The following is a 16,672-nucleotide window of genomic DNA, read 5'->3' on the forward strand; positions in this document are numbered from 1 at the left end:
ACACAGTAACAGGGCTTCGAATACGAGTATCTGAAAATGTAGTGTTCTTCTCATCAAGCTGAACAGTCCATAACTCTAAGCAGTTTGGGGAATTTCATACAGCAACAGAACTGCACAACATGTGATGGAACTGATCAGTAACCTGAATTTCAGTAAAGGTCTTTTTCATGGATATAATTATAACAGACAGGCATGAACTATATGAGGAGTGTGAAGGAAAAGGAATAATGGGAGAATATTATAAATAGAGTGAATGCTGAGGTGGAAAAGACATTCATCTTCCCTGACTGGTGGCACCAAGTAAGCACAGGAGGCATGATCGGCCTCATCTTGGCAGAGCTGATCACGGAGTCAATGGGGAGCTGACATTGGTGCTGAAGACTGCTAATCGGGTGCACACTGCACTGTTACTAGTGAGGATTATCGGAAGGTGGGTCTACACTACGCATGGTATGGACCTCAACAGGACTGGGAAAGGGAGACTAGTGGGGTTAATTAGTGAGAGTATAGCAATGGGGCCACACGGTCAAATATTTGTTGTCATGCGCAGCATGGCTAGACCTTTTTTTTAGGATAAACCATGACAACAGGCTCTCCTTCCTTGTAAGTATCTCAACCAGATTAGAGATTTCTTTGTGTGCCCAGAAGACAAATTGTTCCACATCACAGTGCACAAACACCACGTAAATTTGCTCGGAATTATCTATTATTCATCAAAATGTGCAGTCTGTTAAAAATAAAGTGCACTAGCTGGAATTTGAATTACAGTCTTTCAACAGTAAAATCGTATGCATCACACAGCACTGGTGTGGAAATAATGAATTTCCGAGTATAATGTTATCAAAAATGGTTCAAATGGCTCTGAGCACTATGGGACTTAACATCTGTGGTCATCAGTCCCCTAGAACTTAGAACTACTTAAACCTGACTAACCTAAGGACATCACACACATCCATGCCCGAGGCAGGATTCGAACCTGCGATCGTAGCAGTCGCGCGGTTCCGGACTGAGCGCCTAGAACCGCTAGACCACCGCGGCCGGCTATAATGTTATCGTCATATGAATAAGCTAGTTGCTCCTGTAAAATACATTAAAGGAATGGGGATCATGTATTTATATTAGAGGTGGCGCATAGTTTAAAGCTAAAGATGATCTTATCACAATTAGTATGGACAAACATTTTGAACTGGCAGCCACTGAACCAACAAAGCTAGACACCTACAAGAAGTTAATTATTCTATCTTTGTATTGCTCACTTAGTGGCAATGTGGTCTTTTTCTTTAACAAATTAACTGAAGTACTGGAAGGAGTCTCAGCCCTCAAAACCGACGCAATAATATGTGGACAGATGAATATTAGCACAGGTGTTGAGAGTGAAATTAGTTCAAATGGCTCTGAGCACTATGGGACTTAACATCTTAGGTCATCAGTCCCCTAGAACTTAGAACTACTTAAACCTAACTAACGTAAGGACATCACACACATCCATGCCCGAGGCAGGATTCGAACGTGCGACCGTAGCAGTCCTGCGGTTCCGGACTGCAGCGCCTAGAACGGCACCACCACCGCGGCCGGCGTGAAATTAGTAATAGCTTCCTAAACATTTGAGTGTGGTACAAATGGTGACCACTACTACGAGGCATTTAAAAAGTTCAGCTTCCATTTTAGACCATGTAATTGCATATATTGACAGGAAACTTTATTAAGTACGTATAAGAGATCCTGACCTCTCTGATCAATAGTGTCAGATAGTAAAACTAAGGACAGACTTAGTAAAGACCGCAAAACTGCAGACGTACAAAAGAATATTCTCAAAATACTTTTTCTAGGACACTGACAAATCAAACCTGGGATGAAGTGTACACAATAAACAATGTAAATGTTAAGTTATCTAGGTTCTGCACATTGTTTAAGTTAATTTTTATGGAGACATTTCCATTGGTAGCCACTTCTACAGCAGCAGCTAAGAGAAATAAATGGATAACTGCAGGTATTAGAAAGTCATCCAAGACACATTGCTCACTTCATTCAAAAAGCACTGCACTAATCCACAATTCCTAAATTATCACAATTATAAAAAAAATTGTTTGGCACAAACATATCATTAAATGACAAAATAATACTTAAGGCAGAAAATACAGTCAAAGTACTGTGGATGTCAAAGAGAAGAAACTGGATAACACAGTCAAAAGTCTAACAACATGGAAATCACAGATGGAAGTAGAATAACAAGAATATCCTCAAGGACTGGCAAATTTTGTGTGTGAGTCTTTCTCTGGTGTTGCAGAAAAGCAGCAGCAAAATTTTCTTAAAAGATGACAAAATAATACTTAAGGCAGAAAATACAGTCAAAGTACTGTGGATGTCAAAGAGAAGAAACTGGAAAACACAGTCAAAAGTCTAACAACATGCAAATCACAGATGGAGGTAGAATAACAAGAATATCCTCAAGGACTGGCAAATTTTGTGTGTGAGTCTTTCTCTGGTGTTGCAGAAAAGCAGCAGCAAAATTTTCTTAAAAGATGCACAGCATCCAAAAAGACCCACACGACAAGCACAATGATGTTGTTTACCACAACAGAGTTTGAAGTCAAGAAAACAATACAGACATTAAAGAGCACTGATAACCTTGCTGTTCAGTGTCCTAACCCGGAAATCATCATTATCATCACACAGAGATCAAAAATTTAGAAGTCAGCAGGTTTAGATCAAGTTCTAGTCTCAGTTCCGAAGGGATGCAGAGACAGCATACAATCCTCATTAGCAAACATAATAAATGAGTACCTCAGTTCAGACACTTTTCCAGAGTTCCTAAAACATGCATTAGTCGCGCCGTTACTAAAGAGAGATAATGTGGAAAGTATTGAAAACTACACACCAGTTTCACTATTGTCTTCTTTCTCAAAAATACCTGAATCTATTATGAAGGATTGAGTAATAAGATACATGAGTAAATACAACCCATTTAATGAAGCGAACATTGGTTTCCGAAGTGGGGGAAGTACAATATCGGCCATTATTGAGTTCACAAAAGTAGTACTTGAAGTTCTTGACAGGGATGAACGTGTTTCAGGCATATTGTTCGACATTTCCAAACTTTTGACATTGTTGACTATAAAATACTGCTAAACAAGCTAGAAGTGTTAGGTTTAACACAAATAGTGAATAAGTGGTTCCAGTCTTACTTGGAAAATGGGGTACAAAAGGTAGATATAGTCCACATATAAAACAATTGCCAGACTAGAAACATGAATATAGATGTTCCTCAGGGTTGTGTATTGGATCCAGTTCTGTTCTTAATAAGTATTTTGCAGATAGTATAAGACATGGATAATAAGTTCTTTTCACTGATGACAGTAAAATAATAGTCACTGATAAAGCACCAGAGCAAATAAAAAAGAGAAAGCAACTCATAACCTCAAGGATGTATATAGTTGGGCAGTATGTAATAAAGTGAGGTTGAACGTAAAGAAAACAAATGGTATGTTGTTCAGTATAAAGACGGAAAACAACTCTTGTCATATTACGTATATAGGTGAGAAATCTATAGACTGCATAACAAGCACAAAGTTTTTAGGGATGAGTATTTTTTATCAGTTAACATTGGTTGAGCACACAAAGATACTGAATGTCATACTCTTAAGATTTTATATACACTCTATTATTACCTATAGGATTCTTTTCTAGGAATCAAAGGCAGGAAACATCGCACAGTTTTTAAATTACATACAAGAACTATAAGAATAATACGATGGTGAATCAAATATAAACTGGAGTTTTTTATAAGTTTAATTAAGCTTATTTTTCTACATAGTCTCCTGAACAGACAATACATTTTTCCGCGTGGACACGCAATTACTTGATCGTGTTTTCATAAAATGAACTTTGCTGTGATAGCAGCCAGTTGCATACATGCATTTTGACAGCGCCATCGACGTCAAATCTGTGTTCTCCAACTGCTTCCTTTTGTGGTCCAAGTCTGGATGTTCTAGTTTCTAGCGTGGTCTCCAACAATTCCTGAACTTTTTGTGTAGCTGTGTGGGGTCTAGCATTGACATGAAGCACTATCAAATCCCGGATCGGAAATGCGTGCCTTTTCTAAGGGCACGTACGTTTTGTTTGGGCCAAAAATTGACAACAGTATGCAGCGTTCGTATTTGTGGAGAAAATGTGTGAGAGGAACGCCTTTAAAATCAAAAAACCTTGTTGCAAGATCCTTCCCGCGGAGAGACAGTTTTTGGCTTTGACAGATGTAGATTCGTCCTTATTGTGCAATTCCATGTTACTTTTTTTTCAAATCCAACGTGTAATGTTGCACCCACGGTTCATCGCATATCACAAGTTGGTACAAAAAACGTTTCCCTTCAGTTTGGTAACGCATCAGTAGGCATTTGCACACAACGAGACAATTAAATTTGTGCTCTGCGGTGAGAAGACGATGCACGCACCTTGCGGACACTTTCCGAAATCCCACGTTGTCAGTAATGATCGCGTGAGCACTACTGTAGCTTACGCCAATCACACTAGCTTACACCAATCACACTAATCTTTCCCGACACTGTGCCACAAAATGGCCAAAGCTCAAGTTTCTTGTTCTCTTCTTCGGTGATATTTTTCCTGTGTGTCTCACCAGAAATAGCCTGTGATGCCTGGTGATGATTGTAGCCGTTTCCCCAGAAGACTTTTCGGAGGTGGCTTAGTTCTAGTGACAGATTTTCACCGACTGAAGACTACTTTATCACGGCGGACGAGGGTGTTCACAACGCCACATTTTTGTGCGGGATGATGTTGGCTAGGAGCGTGCAGATACCGATCCTTGTGTGTAGGTTTTTTATACACACTGTGGCTGTGGTGTTTGTTGGTTTTCCTGTGAACGAGGACGTCAAGGAAGGGCAATTCACAATCTATCTTTACCTCCATTGTAAACCTAATGTGGTCATGAATGCCGTTCTGGCGTTCTACGGATTCTCCCAGTTTTTCACGTCCGTGGGGTTAGATGATACAAGTGTAATCCATGTAACGATAAAAACAACTTTGCTTATCTGGAATCGCGTCCAAAGCAGTGGCGGAACATGGGCCTAAATTCTGGGGAGATCAGGAAATGTAGTGAAAAATCCCCTTTCTTCACTTTTAATGTACGCACACCAAGCGTTCCTAACGACCACCACTACTAAGACGATGACGACAGCTACCACCACTACTACTACTACTGTTAATAATAGCTTTTATTCAAAAACTTGTTGGTAGACTGGGCATATGTGCGTTCTTGTTTAAAAAGACAAGACTACTTGACAATCCTTCTTCTTCCCGAACCTTTCGATGACATCGCCATACCATATCTATCGGCATTCAAGTATTCGCAGGACTGGTTTTTCAACTGAGGTATAAGCAAGAGCTGACAAGTGATCCAGGGCTGTACAGTTCCACAAATACGTTTCTACCCGTTTTTAAGGCACGAAAAATTCCTTTCAACTGGTACACTTGTAAGGTGGCTAAAATTTTGAACCTTACAAGCACATATCCACATACTTTGCCGTGATCTACAAACACAATTAGGTATCATGTAATAGGTTGTCCATCGTATATATGAATATATAAAGGAGACTGACATTGTCACATACGTCTTGTAAGTAATTGTTAACGCTTATTGCATGAAAGGTGACGGAGTGTCTTTATTATCAGAATGGCGTAATGAATGATTGAGGTTGGAACGCCAGTGGAGATGAAATGGCATGCAGAACTGAATCTCTGGGTGGAAGGCCCGCACAGGTGTTGGTCCTGCTTAAAAACAGGAAGTAGCTAGACGGACGTCGTAGCACCTGAGCTCTGGAGCACAATAGGGTGACAGCTGGCCGCTATTGTAGCAGGACCGGAAGGATAACTGGGAACTCGGCAAATCTTAGACGCAGGTGAGAGGAACGAAGAAGCGCCACCTTTGAAACCACGCAGGCTGGGTTATTTCCAAGGATTTTTACTTAGAAGGGTACCATTGTACGAGTACAGGTATTTCCTCGCAAACGTTCCGCTCTGGACGACAAAAGACTAAAATATGGTTGGTCAGCATTCGGAAGAATCCGTAGAGAGGGAGAATATTCCGTGGTTTCGGGAATGTGATTCGTTTTCGGAGTTACGATGGTGGGGAGCCGAGCCTTGCCGGGAAGTCAGCGGTGGAGAGACGAGGTCTTCCGTTTTTGAGCGCCCGTGTGTGATGGTCGCTCAGTATCAGCTTTGTTGGTACAGGCGGACTTACTGTCTTTGCTCTCGGGAGAGTTTATAGTTAGGACAGTTAGGCACTGTACTGTTGAGAACTTACACGATTCTTGACTTCGCCTCCGAGTTGGAAGTCGCCATTGAGTACGCGGCGTTCAGTGATTGAGAGCACTTCTTCTGCCTATACTTACGTTGAGACGTTATTTGAACTCCGCCCTTGCGCCTGGGAGTTCGCGTTTCTGGTCTGTAGAACACAGAGAGGAGAAGACAGTGTTAGAGTATATTAGTCAGAGGACCGCCTTCTGCCGTCCTAGTGTTTGAAAGAGTTTTATTTTGTGGCTGGAGTTCTTCCATCGTCGCAGACGCGTACGAGAACCATCACTCCGACGAACCGGACGCAGTACATACGGTGGTATTGTTTCGGCTTATTAGAACTATAAAGCTAAACAGCTGTGATCACGCTAGTTTATCTGCACTGAGGTTCCACACCACCGTAGATCATCTTTGAGAGTAGTGTCTTATAGTGTTTGGTATGTTGATGATGTCAGTCATTTCGCGTTATTTATGTTAGATCGCGTGGCCATAAAAAGGGGCAGAGTTGTGCAATTAATCAGAAATTTTAGTTAGAAATTATAGAAATTTGTAATAAAGGGTTGTTTTTTAATCTACAATAAATGTATAATAAGAAACAACGTTTATCATTTAGTAGTATTAGTTGCTTTAATCATTCATTTAAGTTGAGGTTGTAATTTATATGTTAAAGAGCATTAAGAGATCCTAAGCTCTGCTTCAGGGGGTAGTCAGACAGGGCCAAATCATCATTTTAAAGTTCAATATTTTTCCGTTGCGCACATTCATTTTACAGCCGCCTAGAGTAGCATCGTGGACACTTGTTGCATGAATGGTAGCAATTAGACAAAATTGTTTGAAAACTTCTATAAGAACTTGGTCCGTTTCATTCTCATCATTCTGTTGGTCATGTCTCCCAACTAACAGAGAGAAATGTTTCTTTATGCTGGGAAGAAAATACAGTCTCCAGTTCTATACGTAGCCGAGAGCGACTGAAGGACGCACCATAATGAATCTAGCCCGTCTACAGCGAAACGCTGGCCTTAATTGGCGAACTGACTAGGGAACCTCCCCATCGCACCCCCCTCAGATTTAATTATAAGTTGGCACAGTGGATAGGCCTTGAAAAACTGAACACAGATCAATCTAGAAAACAGGAAGAAGTTGTGTGGAACTATGAAAAAAATAAGCAAAATGTACAAACTTAGCAGTCCGTGCGCAAGATATGCAACATCAAGGCTAGCGTGAGCTCAGGAGCGCCGTGGTCCCGTGGTTAGTGTGAGCAGCTGCGGAACGAGAGGTCCTTGGTTCAAGTCTTCCCTCGAGTGAAAAGTTTACTTCTTTATTTTCGCAAATTTATGATCTGTCCGTTCGTTCGTTGACGTCTCTGATCACTGTAATAAGTTTAGTGCCTGTGTTTTGCGACCGCACCGCAAAACTGTAGGATTAGTAGACGAAAGGACGTGCCTCTCCAATGGGAACAGAAGACATTTGTCGCAAGGTCATAGGTCAACTGATTCCTCCACAGGAAAACACGTCTGATATATTCTATACGACACTGGTGACGACATGTGCGTCACATGACAGGAATATGTTGTCGACCCACCTAACTTGTACACTTGGCGAATGGGGAAAAAGATTCTCCTACCTTGCCCGATTTAGGTTTTCATCTGGATGTGATAATCACTTCCAAAAAATCGATGAAAACATTAGAGTTTGTCACATAAACTGCAACAAATGAATGCAACAGTTTCACAGTCGCACAGTTTTCCCTGTGCTCCGTCAAAACATACGTTTTTAACGTTTTCAAATTTTTCCGTGTGTAGACCGTCAAATCCTGCATATGTCCAAGCAAATCTGAACATGTCCTGGAATTTTGGAGAGCGAAGTTGATTATGTGTCAGCGCCTGAACTTTGATAATTGACACACGATCACGTAAACAATACTGCTCTGGGAACCTGTGCAGCTTCGCAAAATCACAGAATCTTTTCACAAAGTATTTCACGGACGGACGGACAGATAATAATTGTCTGAAAATAAAAAATTAAAGTATTTAATCGAGGGAAGACTTGAACCAAGGACCTCTTGTTTCGCAGTTGCTCCCGCTAACCACGGGACCACAGCGCTTCTTAGCTCACACTCTCCTTGATGTTGGCTATCTTGCACATGGACTACTCAGTTTGTATATTTCGCTTTTTTTTATAGTTCCACACAACTTCTTCCTGTTTTCTCGATTGATCTGTGTTCAGTTTTTCACGGCCTATCCACTGTGTCAATTTATAACTAAATCTGAGGGGGGTGCGATGGGGAGGTTCCCTCGTGAGCAGCATCCCCCAATTTATGAAAGAGCAACTATCACAATGTGAAAACCTCGTTTCCAGCAATGTTAAAATATTATCCTATATCTAGAAGGACACCTGTTTCTATTTTGACATCAATGGATTGCCAACGCATTCATCCATCATTTCATCTCTGTCCATGGAAGCTTTAGGTTGCAAATTAGTCGAGCGTTTCGTGGAATTTAAAAGATCAAAATTTATCTTCTTTCCTTAAGTTTTTATGTAAGCTACCCATTCTCAATGAGCACTGTCACAAAACTGTGCGTCATCTGCTTTTTTTCTGAAGAATGTTGAAAAGCAGTTCAGTTTTTAAAAATACTTTGAAAAATAGAGAGAAGAAAAACGAAGTCATAGTCTAGGAGACTATTTTTGAAATCCGCAGACTTCTCTTGTAGTCGTTGCACTAGAGTCTGAATTGTTAATTACTTCATTTAAAACCTCAATTAGCCCCAGACGGTTTTCGTGAATGGCAGATATTATTCTGGCGTTACAGTTCCATCTCGTTTCACTATTCGAAGGAATGCGTTTAGTAACAACACTGTCGAGAATAGCTGTGCATTTGGAAGGCCAGTAGAAGAAAGCAAGAATACAATTAAGCTTGGATAAAAAAAAATCCTTAGATACTGGCATTTTACAAGAAAAGCTGTGCTCCAAAACTGTGAGTAAAAAGAGCTTGGGGGGAGGGCAATTTTACGGACCTTAGTTTGAAAGAAAATTGCTTTAATGAATTCAGTGCTCGACAGATTAAGCAGTATAGAAAGCGGAATTTCGGGGTAAGTGCATTGTGATTAAATTAACAGCACTCTGTGACACGAATGTCAGTCAAGGATATAGGAGAAGCAACCTTTTCATCTTTAAGGTTCTAAAGTTCTGGAGAAACAGGGAAATAAAACAGTTTTTCGGGTTTTTTAATTATTAAACAGTATGTCAGGAGGTGCTCCATTTCGTCGAATGATTTGAATTTCGTGTGAGGTCAGCAAATTTTGAAGTGGAGAGGAAAATTTACGAAAATAACCGGGAAACAAATTCTTAAATTCTGTAGGAGCTCCAGCTGCTTTATTTTAAACCGGAAACGTCTGCTTGTTGTTGCATATTGCCGATTTTTTACTGCAAGAAAACGTATCTCCTGAGGTAAAAGACAGAATTTAAAATTAGTTTGTATTCAAGCCTAGAAACGCGTATTTAAGGCAAATCGTCAAAATAATTTTACATCTTGAAATAACATAAGGCAGTTTTGTTCAGTTACTTTACGCAATGATATAAATTTCCATACTTTCATTACAAGGCCATGTAGAAGAGGAAAGCACGAGAATGCCTATGCGGTCTCAGCTCTAAAACTCGTAAAGTTCGTATAGCTGCAGAATGCGTAACAGGAGCGTTCCGATACAGACCCAGCCATCAGTATGTGACGTCACAAGTGTGCGCGCAGGCCTGTAGTCTAGGTGGTGTTGCCTGTACCATCTCTTTCTTCATCGCATGACGTCAGGTTACCATGGTAAACGAGCATTTGCAGGCGACCTGGCATACGTCTGGGCTACTCATACACTTCGTTTATTACCTTATAAATAAATAAAACTTTTTTATTTTAAATTCGGTGCATCAGTATTTGTAAAATGACTTTCATATAGTGTTCATTAAAAATGACGATCATTCCTCTTGGGACCTGTGGAATGGTACATTAGCTTATTTGTTTTAGTTGTAAATATTTGTCATGTATTGTTGTTTTTCTGACATGTTCTACATCCTGGAGGACCTCCTCACTACGGATCAATTGGAATGAAAGTAAATGTAATGTAATCTAAGCTCTTCAATTTTGTTTCGTACAAGTTTAAAAATGGCTCTGAAACATCCGAGATTCAGAGAATCTTCTGCCTCGTCATAACCTCTGAAAGCTAGCTCCTGCTTACACGAAAGACTTGTGACATTTAGAATTTCCATGTGTCCCTGTTAGCTTTCACTTCACTGTTGTGCCTGATTTTCATCAGTTTGTGATTTTCATTAAGTAGCTATAAAATACTGAACATTTGTTTGCATGACGCTTTATAAGAAATTAAACTACTTAGATGATATTTAGAAGGAGCGTGTAATGTGTTCATTGTAAATATGTGTGTGTGTGTGTGTGTAAGTATAACTTCTGCACCATTTCAGTGCAGTAATGTGTTCATTGTAAATAAGTATTATAGTAGTTGTATTACACGTTTATTACTCATACACTTCGCGCCTCCGGATGCCTAGTGTTCTGGTTAAGCTTGTGTTATTTGGTCTAAAGTGCCTGAACTTGAGAGCAAGTCAAAGCGTGAAACACATTACTGCTCTGAAACTGTGCAGAAGTTATATTGTACTAATACACACACACACACACACACGCACACACACACAAACAAACAAACAAACAAACAAACAAATCAGTTGGTTTTACTGAGAAATTCATCAAAGGAGTAGAAGGAGTTGGCCACCAATAAATCCTTTAGGCTTCTCTTAAACTGAATTTCATTGGTTGTTACTGCTACTACTTCTACTGTGTATATCAATGACCTTTCATCAGTAACATTACCAGATGCCAAGTTCGTTTTGTTTGCCGATGATACAAACATTGCAGTAAATAGCAAATCAAGTGTAGTCTTAGAAAGATCAGCTAATAAAATATTTGTGGACATTAATCACTTGTTCGTAGCCAATTCTTTCTCACTAAACTTTGAAAAAACACACTACATGCAGTTCAGAACTTGTAAGGGGTGTCCCACGAGTATATGACAAGCAGATAGAAGTGGACAATGTTAAATTCTTGGAATTACAGCTTGATAATAAAGTCAACTGGGAGGAACACACCACAGAACTGCTGAAGCGTCTTAACAAATCTCTATTTGCAATGCGGTTTGTGTCAGACATAGGGGATATAAAAATGAAAAAGCTGGCATACTATGCTTACTTTCATTCCATAATGTCATACGAGATTATTTTTTGGGGTAATTCATCAATCCGAGCTAAAGTTTTCCGGGCACAAAAATGTGCAGAACTCACGAACATCTTGCAGAAGCCTGTTTAGGGAACTAGGGATACTAACTATGCTTCCCAATATATTTATTCCTCAATGAAATTTGTCATTAAAAATATATCACTTTTTCAAACCAGCAGCTCAATTCATGGAATCAATACTAGAAATATGAATAATCTTCACAAGGATTTAAAGTCACTTACAGGGGAACCTCCCCATCGCACCCCCCTCAGATTTAGTTATAAGTTGGCACAGTGGATAGGCCTTGAAAAACTGAACACATATCAATCGAGAAAACAGGAAGAAGTTGTGTGAAACTACGAAAAAATAAGCAAAAACATGCAAACTGAGTAGTCCATGCGCAAGATAGGCAACATCAAGTAGAATATGAGCTCAGGGGCGCCGTGGTCGCTTGAGTAGCTGCGGACCAAGAGGTCTTTGGTTCAAGTCTTCCCTCGTGTGAAATTTTTTTTATTTTCAGACAATTATCAAAGTTCAGGCACTCACACATAATCAACTTCGCTCTCCAAAATTCCAGGACATGTTCAGATCTGCTTGGACATATGCAGGATTTGAAGGTCTGCACACGGAAAAATTTGAAAACGTTAAAAACATACGTTTTGTCAGAGTACAGGGAAAACTGTGCAACTGTGAAACTGTTGCATTCATTTGTTGCAGTTTGTGACAAACTCTTATGTTTTCATCACTTTTTTGGGAGTGATTATCACATCCACAAGAAAACCTAAATCGGGCAAGGTAGAAGAATCTTTTTACCTATTCGCCAAGTGTACAAGTTAGGTGGGTCGACAACATATTCCTTTCATGTGACGCACATGTCGTCACCAGTGTCGTATACAATATATCAGACGTGTTTTCCTGTGGAGGAATCAGTTGACCTATGACCTTGCGATCAAATGTTTTCGGTTCCCATTGGAGAGGCACGTCCGTTCGTCTACTAATCGCACGGTTTTGCGGTGCGGTCGCAAAACACAGACACTAAACTTATTACAGTGAACAGAGACGTCAATGAACGAACGGACAGATCATAACTTTGCGAAAATAAAGAAACTTTTCACCCGAGAGAAGACTTGAACCGAAGACCTCTCGATCCGCAGCTGCTCACGTAACCACGGGACCACGGCGCTCCTGAGCTGACACTATCCTTGATGTTGCCGATCTTGCACATGGACTACTCAGTTTGCATATTTTGCTTATTTTTTTCATAGTTCCACACAATTTCTTCCTGTTTTCTCGATTGATCTGTGTTCAGTTTTTCAAGGCCTATCCACTGTGTCAAATTATAACTAAATCTGACGGGGATGCAATGGGGAGGTTCCCTTGTTAGTCTTGTACAAAAAGGTGTGCATTGTTGAGGAACACACATTTTAAATAACTTGCCAGCAGCCATAAAAAGCTTAACAACGAATGAAATTCAGTTTAAGAGAAGCCTAAAGGATTTATTGGTGGCCAACTCCTTCTACTCCTTTGATGAATTTCTCAGTAGAACCAACTGATTTGTTTGTGTCTATATATATATATATATATATATATATATATATATATATATATATATATATATATATATATATATATTAGTACAATATAACATCTGCACCATTTCAGTGCAGTAATGTGTTCATTGTAAATAAGTATTATAGTAGTTGTATTACACGTTTATTACTCATACACTTCGCGCCTCCGGATGCCTAGTGTTCTGGTTAAGCTTGTGTTATTTGGTCTAAAGTGCCTGAACTTGAGAGCAAGTCAAAGCGTGAAACACATTACTGCTCTGAAACTGTGCAGAAGTTATATTGTACTAATACACACACACACACACACACGCACACACACACAAACAAACAAACAAACAAACAAACAAATCAGTTGGTTTTACTGAGAAATTCATCAAAGGAGTAGAAGGAGTTGGCCACCAATAAATCCTTTAGGCTTCTCTTAAACTGAATTTCATTGGTTGTTACTGCTACTACTTCTACTGTGTATATCAATGACCTTTCATCAGTAACATTACCAGATGCCAAGTTCGTTTTGTTTGCCGATGATACAAACATTGCAGTAAATAGCAAATCAAGTGTAGTCTTAGAAAGATCAGCTAATAAAATATTTGTGGACATTAATCACTTGTTCGTAGCCAATTCTTTCTCACTAAACTTTGAAAAAACACACTACATGCAGTTCAGAACTTGTAAGGGGTGTCCCACGAGTATATGACAAGCAGATAGAAGTGGACAATGTTAAATTCTTGGAATTACAGCTTGATAATAAAGTCAACTGGGAGGAACACACCACAGAACTGCTGAAGCGTCTTAACAAATCTCTATTTGCAATGCGGTTTGTGTCAGACATAGGGGATATAAAAATGAAAAAGCTGGCATACTATGCTTACTTTCATTCCATAATGTCATACGAGATTATTTTTTGGGGTAATTCATCAATCCGAGCTAAAGTTTTCCGGGCACAAAAATGTGCAGAACTCACGAACATCTTGCAGAAGCCTGTTTAGGGAACTAGGGATACTAACTATGCTTCCCAATATATTTATTCCTCAATGAAATTTGTCATTAAAAATATATCACTTTTTCAAACCAGCAGCTCAATTCATGGAATCAATACTAGAAATATGAATAATCTTCACAAGGATTTAAAGTCACTTACAGGGGAACCTCCCCATCGCACCCCCCTCAGATTTAGTTATAAGTTGGCACAGTGGATAGGCCTTGAAAAACTGAACACATATCAATCGAGAAAACAGGAAGAAGTTGTGTGAAACTACGAAAAAATAAGCAAAAACATGCAAACTGAGTAGTCCATGCGCAAGATAGGCAACATCAAGTAGAATATGAGCTCAGGGGCGCCGTGGTCGCTTGAGTAGCTGCGGACCAAGAGGTCTTTGGTTCAAGTCTTCCCTCGTGTGAAATTTTTTTTATTTTCAGACAATTATCAAAGTTCAGGCACTCACACATAATCAACTTCGCTCTCCAAAATTCCAGGACATGTTCAGATCTGCTTGGACATATGCAGGATTTGAAGGTCTGCACACGGAAAAATTTGAAAACGTTAAAAACATACGTTTTGTCAGAGTACAGGGAAAACTGTGCAACTGTGAAACTGTTGCATTCATTTGTTGCAGTTTGTGACAAACTCTTATGTTTTCATCACTTTTTTGGGAGTGATTATCACATCCACAAGAAAACCTAAATCGGGCAAGGTAGAAGAATCTTTTTACCTATTCGCCAAGTGTACAAGTTAGGTGGGTCGACAACATATTCCTTTCATGTGACGCACATGTCGTCACCAGTGTCGTATACAATATATCAGACGTGTTTTCCTGTGGAGGAATCAGTTGACCTATGACCTTGCGATCAAATGTTTTCGGTTCCCATTGGAGAGGCACGTCCGTTCGTCTACTAATCGCACGGTTTTGCGGTGCGGTCGCAAAACACAGACACTAAACTTATTACAGTGAACAGAGACGTCAATGAACGAACGGACAGATCATAACTTTGCGAAAATAAAGAAACTTTTCACCCGAGAGAAGACTTGAACCGAAGACCTCTCGATCCGCAGCTGCTCACGTAACCACGGGACCACGGCGCTCCTGAGCTGACACTATCCTTGATGTTGCCGATCTTGCACATGGACTACTCAGTTTGCATATTTTGCTTATTTTTTTCATAGTTCCACACAATTTCTTCCTGTTTTCTCGATTGATCTGTGTTCAGTTTTTCAAGGCCTATCCACTGTGTCAAATTATAACTAAATCTGACGGGGATGCAATGGGGAGGTTCCCTTGTTAGTCTTGTACAAAAAGGTGTGCATTGTTGAGGAACACACATTTTAAATAACTTGCCAGCAGCCATAAAAAGCTTAACAACGAATGAAATTCAGTTTAAGAGAAGCCTAAAGGATTTATTGGTGGCCAACTCCTTCTACTCCTTTGATGAATTTCTCAGTAGAACCAACTGATTTGTTTGTGTCTATATATATATATATATATATATATATATATATATATATATATATATATATATATATATATATATATATATTAGTACAATATAACATCTGCACCATTTCAGTGCAGTAATGTGTTCATTGTAAATAAGTATTATAGTAGTTGTATTACACATTTATTACCTTATAAATAAATAAAAAACTTCTTTTATTTTAAATTCAGTGCATTAGTATTTGTAAAATGATTCTTTCTTAGAGTGTTCAGTAAAAAATGATGATCATTCCACTTGGGACCTGTGGAATGTTAAATTAGCTTATTTGTTTTAGTTGTAAATATTTGTCATGTATTGTTGTTTTTCTGACATGTTCTACACCCTGGAAGACCTCCTCACTACGGATCAATTGGAATGAAAGTAAATGTAATCTAATCTAATCTCTGCCACAGATAAGAGGCCCAGCCTCCCTAGCCTCCTCTGATCAGCACTCACTGGTCCAAAGAAACGTCCTCAAATTTCTCTATAAAAAGGTTGGATATGGGTGGAGCTAACGGACTTCTTGTCGCCATATCGTCCAAATGGTCGAAATACTGGCCGCCATATTGAAAAACGATTATGTCGACATGTGCTTAGAATATCCCAAAATTGTACTGTCGAATAACTGGGAGAGAAGATCTCTGCAGTCTTTCACAGAAACACGCGTAAATGGGCAGACCACATCAAAACTGACAATTATATAACCTTGCCAAACGAAGATGTTTTATTCGGTTGACAAAATCGTCATTGTTCTTGATGTGATGCACACAGCGACCCACACGCAGTTAAGGAGGCTAGCCAGATATTTTTCCAGTCTGTAACTGTGACCGAATAGTGTTCACAATGGGACGAACCCGCCTTGTGGATCTTTGGCAGCCCATATAGCGTAGGTCGTCTCGGCGCCTGAGGAAGGAGATTTTTAATAACGGCTTCTTCCAATGACGACTGTCACGCCACGTGGCGGTTTCTCGTAGGTAACCTCCTCAAGAATCAACTGCATTTTTCCGCCTTAGTCAACTTTATTTAGAATGACAGAAGCATTGGCCTTGTCAGC

Source organism: Schistocerca nitens, chromosome 3, assembly GCF_023898315.1.
Source record: "Schistocerca nitens isolate TAMUIC-IGC-003100 chromosome 3, iqSchNite1.1, whole genome shotgun sequence".
NCBI lineage: Eukaryota > Metazoa > Arthropoda > Insecta > Orthoptera > Acrididae > Schistocerca > Schistocerca nitens.